Genomic DNA, 6,537 nt, shown 5'->3' with positions numbered 1-6,537 from the left:
GGTATGTTTTTCGTCATTTACGTTGGTTCCTCCAGCTTCGTTTTCTATTCGATTTGTTAGTTCCTCCAGCTTCGTCATTTACGTTAGTTTGAACTCGTTTTGAAGATTATGGATGATTCAACCTCAGATTGTCAGCTGAATCAGGGCGAAGTGGATTATGAATTTGAATCTAACGAAATTTCTGAGGTTTGATTTACATACGATTACTCTGAATTTTGTTGCAATCATTTGAATAGCATTGTGTAGCTGAATAATTGTGAACATTGACTGTGAAACTAACACGTTAACATGAATCTGTGGATTGAATGTAATGTATTAGTTTTGATTAATTATCTGGTATTTATAGCAGACGCTCGGGTGTAGATCAGAACTTTTTTGGGTGTATTTTTGCGAGAAGTGTGGGTGTATTTACAGTTTATGGCTTTTTCTGTTATGTTAGCTGAGTTGTTGTCGTTTGGGTGTATTATATCAGACATGATTGGGTGTGTTTTTAGTTTTTGACATGGTGTATTCTGCAGTCTGTGTATTTACAGTTTATGGTTTTTTTGTTATTTTAGTTGAGTTGTTGCAGTTTAGGTGTATTATATCAGCAATGATTGGGTGTATTTTTAGTTTTTGACATGGTGTATTCTGCAGCCTCTCTCTATTGTTGATGACCAGTTTGTTCCGAAGGTTGGAATGACCTTTACCACCCTTGAAGATGCTGGAAAATTTTACAGGAACTACGCCAAGGCTGTAGGTTTTTCTACAAGAGTTCGGAGCACAAATAGGAAGGGAAACTAGATTAAGAATCAATTGATTACATGTAGCAGAGAGGGAAAATGAAAATCTAAAATATCTCCGACCGAGAAGACCAATCCGACAGCTGGTTTAAACTGTCCTGCAAGAATTTATATACACACATTGAAGGATGTCGGTGCTTGGATCATTTCAAAGGTTGTGCTGGATCATTCACACCCTTGCTGTCCAAGTAAAGCAGAGATGCTCAAACAGCACAGGGAACTAAGCATGTCCATTCGTCATACAATAGAGAATAACGAGGAGGCCGATATCAGACCAAGCAAAACCTACCAATCATTACCGGGGGTCACTGCGAGTTAAATTTTATTGAAAAAGATGTGAGGAATTACATTACGAGAGAAGTGCGGAATGTTTCCGAACAAGAAGATGCAAAGGAATTCGGGAAATATTTGTTAAGAATGAAAGAGAAGAATCAGAATTTCTTTTTTGAGCTTGAACTCGAGGATGATCAATCGATTAAGCTGGCTTTTTGGGCCGATGCAAGAAGTAGAGCTGCCTTCGAGTATTTCGGAGATGTTATTTCATTTGACACCACCTACAATACAAACAGGTAACAAATTGTCCTTGTTTATGACGCTAAATTAATGTATTTTTATGAATCCGCGGCAGAGGTGTATATTGCATGTTTTTGGTTGTATACAAAACATTTGTTGGGTGTAGCTAATGATTTTCCATTCTGCACTATGGTAATTTGTTTCAGGTATAATTTGGTTTGTGGTTCTTTTGTCGGGGTGAATCACCACGGTCAGTCAACACTTCTCGGATGCTCTTTGATGAAAAACGAAGAAATTGAATCATTTAAATGGTTATTTCAATCTTGGCTTCGTTGCATGGGAGGAAATGCTCCAAAAGGGTTTCTCACCGATCAATGCGCATTAATGAAAAGGGCTTTAGAGGCCTGTATACCAACAACAATTCACCGTTGGTGTATTTGGCACATCATGAAGAAGATTCCAAGCAAATTAAACGGGTACAAGGGACATGCAGAAATTGAACAAGAAATGAGCCAAGTTGTTTGGAACTCTCATAGCAAAGACTCATTTGATAGGAATTGGAATGATTTTCTGCTGAATTTTGGTCTTGTGGACAACAAGTGGCTTTCAGATAATGTTTGGTTAAAATATGCAGCAGAGGTGTAAATTGCATGTTTTTTGGGGTGTATTCATAGCGTATGTTTAGGTGTATTCTGCAGATCTCTATGAAGACCGTCATATGTGGGTTCCAATCTATCTGGATCACCACTTCTGGGTAGGGATGAGAAGCACACAAAGGAGCGAGAGCATGCATTCATTTTTTAACAAGTTTATTACCCGAAATAGCTCGCTTATTCAATTCGTCAAACAATACGATAATTACTTCGGAAGCAGGGAGCAAGTAGAGAGAGAATCAGATGCTACAGATTTTCATACGGTCATATCGTGTGCAACCAAATCCTCCATTGAAGCTTAGTTTCAAGATGTGTACACTCATCAAAAGTTTAGGGAAGTGCAAGCACAATTCAGAGGAAAGATGAATTGCGTCACTAGATTAACGAATTCTGCTCTAGGCCATTCAGTATATGAAGTTGGAGAATAAGTTTCTAGCTCAATATTCAACAAGTTTGTGGTTACTTACGACTCAGTAGCAGCCGAGGTAAAATGCCAATGTTTATTATTCGAGTCGAGAGGGATATTGTGCCGTCACGCACTAAGCGTGTTAAGCTTTGAACGAGTAAGCCAAGTGTCACCGAGATATATACTGGAACGATGGAGCAAGAAGGTAAAGAGGCGACATACACACATCAAGAGCAGCCACGACGAGCCACTGTTGGAGCCAAGAAGCAAGAGGTTTGACCAATTGGTTTTTCGTTCGCAAAATATTTGTGAATTCGCATCCGAATCTGAGGAGCTGACTGTAATTCTGCACCGTACGTACGATAACGTCATGGTTGAGATGGAATCATTGAAAGCTAAAAGAAAGGGCACATCTTCTTTATCTCACGAAGACGCCAACTTGGAATCCGTTAACGAGCTTCAAATCCCTCCAAGGATTCGAACAAGAGGACGTCCAAAAAATAAGCTAGGTTCAAAGTTGGAGAAACAGATTGCAAATGCCACAAAGAAGAAGAAAACAAAAGCTTTAAATGAGGTAAAAGTGATGCTCTTTAATTACGTGGTGATTGAGTTTAGTTTTCTCGTTAATAGTTTAGCTAATATGTGAGTTCCTTATATTCATTTGAACCTCTTTGATGCTGCATCAATGGTGCATTCAAATTCCAGCCAATATCAAACACATGTTATGAATTATCAGTTCAGGGTACCAGCAGCAGCGGATAATTCTTTGGGTGTATAGTTACAGAATATGGGTGTAAAAGTACTGTTCGTTTGGGTGTATTTGTGAATTTTCTTGTATTTCACATTTTACATATATATATATATATACTTCAGAACCTTATTTTTATGTTATAAAATACTGTTTGTTTTTTTTTTGTACAACATTTTATGGGTTTTATGTTATAAAATACAGTTTGCATATGTATGGTATTAAGTGTTTAGGGTTCAGGGTTTTAGGGATAAAGTATCAGGGGTGATAGTTTTCAGGGTGTATAATCAACTTTCTTTGGGTGTAAAAAATGGCAGGTTATGGGTGTATATTTGATTTGATGTTTTCCTTCATATTATAGTACCTGTAATTCATACATTTTAAATACAGCAGACAGAGTTTAATTATTGAAAGAAATTTCACAATAAACTGCATTATAATTGTCAAATATTTACAACATGTCTTCCATTTGTTACAAGACTATATATCATTTACATTAAGCAGTGTCAACATCCTGAGAATCTATCTGATAATATGGACTCAATAACAACGAGGATGGCTTGGACAGTCTGATTGCATTACTTCCCCTAATGGCTTCATCTTTGTCTAGATTCATGTCATGAAATAGAATCCGGGAAGCATATTCTACTCTAAAGTGGTCCACCTCGTCCTACAGTAAAAAAAAATATTCTGTTTAATCAACCATGTTAATTGAGTAATGTAATACATAGTTATTTAGTTTTAAACATATTTACCTGGGTCCAATTGTCCCACTCATACTTCCGCCTCTTAATGTTTGCGGGCTCAAATATCTCAAGCCACTTCAATACGTAGATAGCACAGTCATAGCTGAAAACAGAAAAATAAATTATAAATTACATATAAGAAAGTTTAATTTTCAGAGTGAAAGATTTATACCTTGTCTTTTGGCCCGAGATCTTAAGGTAAGGTGCTACAATTTCCCTGTCCATGTCCTTTGATTTCAGAGGTGCCCCCCAGCATATACTTTAATTCGTGAAATTACGTATCCCTTAAAACACAAAACAAAATTTCAATATAGGGATACACCTAAAAGAGTTAACAGTTACACCTTATATTAAACAGAAATACACCCAACTATATATATACAGAACACAGAACTAACTTACAACAAATGTATTCAGCACAGTTCTTGCATCGGAAGGAGATTTGTTGTGTAATGGGTCGACTATATAAAATTTCCTCTTTTTGTATCAGCGATTCATAACCACCAATGATATGAATGGCAAACAGGTGCAAATATCTGAAATATGTTCAGATTGAACACTGTTTTAGTTTATTTGGCACGTAAGTAAAAAATGGTAATAAGTAGTTTTAGAAATGAAAACTCACATAACGATGCGATTTTAATTTTTGAAGGTCCAAGAAGGGTATGAACATTGGGTAGTCTTCCAACCTGAAAGGCTTATTATTTTTTAGCTGTAAGAATACGCCGTCTGGATGATTTGCAAGGGCCATGTTCTGAAAAAATTGTGAACAACCAAATACACCCAAATGAATAAACAACTGACACCCAATTGAACACAGAAAATACACCCAATTAAATAAAAAAAAATACACCAAATATAAGAAAAAGAATACACTCAAAGGTATGAAGAAAATACACCCAAAATTCGTTGAAGCAACCCTTACCACAATATCAGGGGGGAGACAGTATACTTCTTCTTGAAATCTTTGAATATTTTGTTGGTTTATGATGAAGCACATGGCAGTGACAATCTAGAAAAAGATGCCGAAATCAATTTTACATCAATCAGCATTGTAGTTAATTTTGGTGATAAAAAACTTAATATTGTTGTAATATTACCTCAGCTTCTATATGCGATTTAGGCGCGAGTGATGCAAGGTGAAATTTTGACAGAGTGTATCTATCTTGGGCTTGGAGTCTGCGGACGTCGTCAAACTCATTAGTTCTCCCATTTGAGTAGGTCTTCACTCGTATAGCCCAGTGGTAGCATTTCTGTTTCATGTCAGTAGTATTTAAATTCGGCCTAACAGGAGTTTCAAACTTCTCGAAATTCTCTGCCCCACTCTCCTTTGGAATTGGCGGACTTTTTTCTTTTTTTGTCACCCACCACTTGCAATTTTATGTACCAGATCCTCTAACTGTTCCAGCAGTTTTGGGGTTTCTGGAGTTTTTGCCCTGTGTTCATCTTGCGTTGACGCTCCCTCCTGCGTTGTTGTTTCTTCTTGGCTGGAATCAGTGAAGCCAAGGCTGAATGATGGCATCGGATCTGTTTTAGGAACGTACGATGCTGTCCGTGCCATCATCATCAACGCAGCAGCGTCTTCTGGGGTTGGATTATTGCATGATCATGTATAACATATTATAACAATAAGAATATACGGATGATAACCAAAACATTGATTTTACTCTGATGAACTTATGTTTTAGATGGAGCTAGGGGAAGTGTGGGTGTGCTTTCTTCAAGTTGTTGGGGGGGTTCAGGAGTGCTGCATGGCACATAAAATTAATCATGACATAAAAAAAACTATTCAGGGGCAATATACACCCAAACTGTAACCCAATATATACCCAAACTGTAACCCAATATACACCCATACATTGATTTTACTCTAATGAACTTACATTTTAGATGGAGCTGGGGAAGTGTGGCTGTGCTTTCTTCAAGTTGTTGGGGGGGTTCAGAAGTGCTGCACGGCACATAAAATTACTCATGACGAAAAAAAACTATTCAGGGGCAATATACACCCAAACTGTAACCCAATATACACCCATACTCTAATAAAATATACACCCAATACTATTTCTTACGTTTTTGTAGGTCCTTCAATTTGTAGCAGAGGGGTTGGTTCATATTCTGTCTCAGGTGTTTCTTCAAATTCTGGCACAGTGGTTGTTTGGGACACTAGTAGACAAACTTGAATCGAAACTCTAAACAAGAAGAAAAATGAAAGGTTAACAATGGCTTTGAAAATAAAAAGGTTATAAGGTTGAAATATTCTTGAAAAACTCACATTGCAAGACCTTCGGACGGTGTCTCTTCCCTCACAACCATCATATTCGAATCAGCCGGCTTACTGGCTGACTCTTCAACCAGACTCAACCTTAAATACACCCAAAGAAAGTCAAAAATACACCCGAACAATTCAAAAGAAAGACATGCTTTATTTTTTGAGACCTTACATACTTGCAGTTTTTGCTTTTTTTTCCTGCCTTTTTTTTCTCGAATAAAACAATAAAGGGCTTTTTTTTTTCTAAAAAAATATATACAGAATTAGAAGTAGAAGTTAATAAAAGAACAAAAGTAACAGTTATTTGAAAGAGAAATTACATGCTCTCTGCCGGTCTGCTTACGCTACTTTGTTCTGTGTGTCCTTGAGAGGAAGGATCATCACTTCCCAAGTTTACGTCCGGTATTCTAAACAGAGTTC

This window comes from Arachis ipaensis, chromosome B03 (assembly GCF_000816755.2).
Source record: "Arachis ipaensis cultivar K30076 chromosome B03, Araip1.1, whole genome shotgun sequence".
Classification (NCBI taxonomy): Eukaryota; Viridiplantae; Streptophyta; class Magnoliopsida; order Fabales; family Fabaceae; genus Arachis; species Arachis ipaensis.
This window is presented reverse-complemented; position numbering follows the sequence as displayed.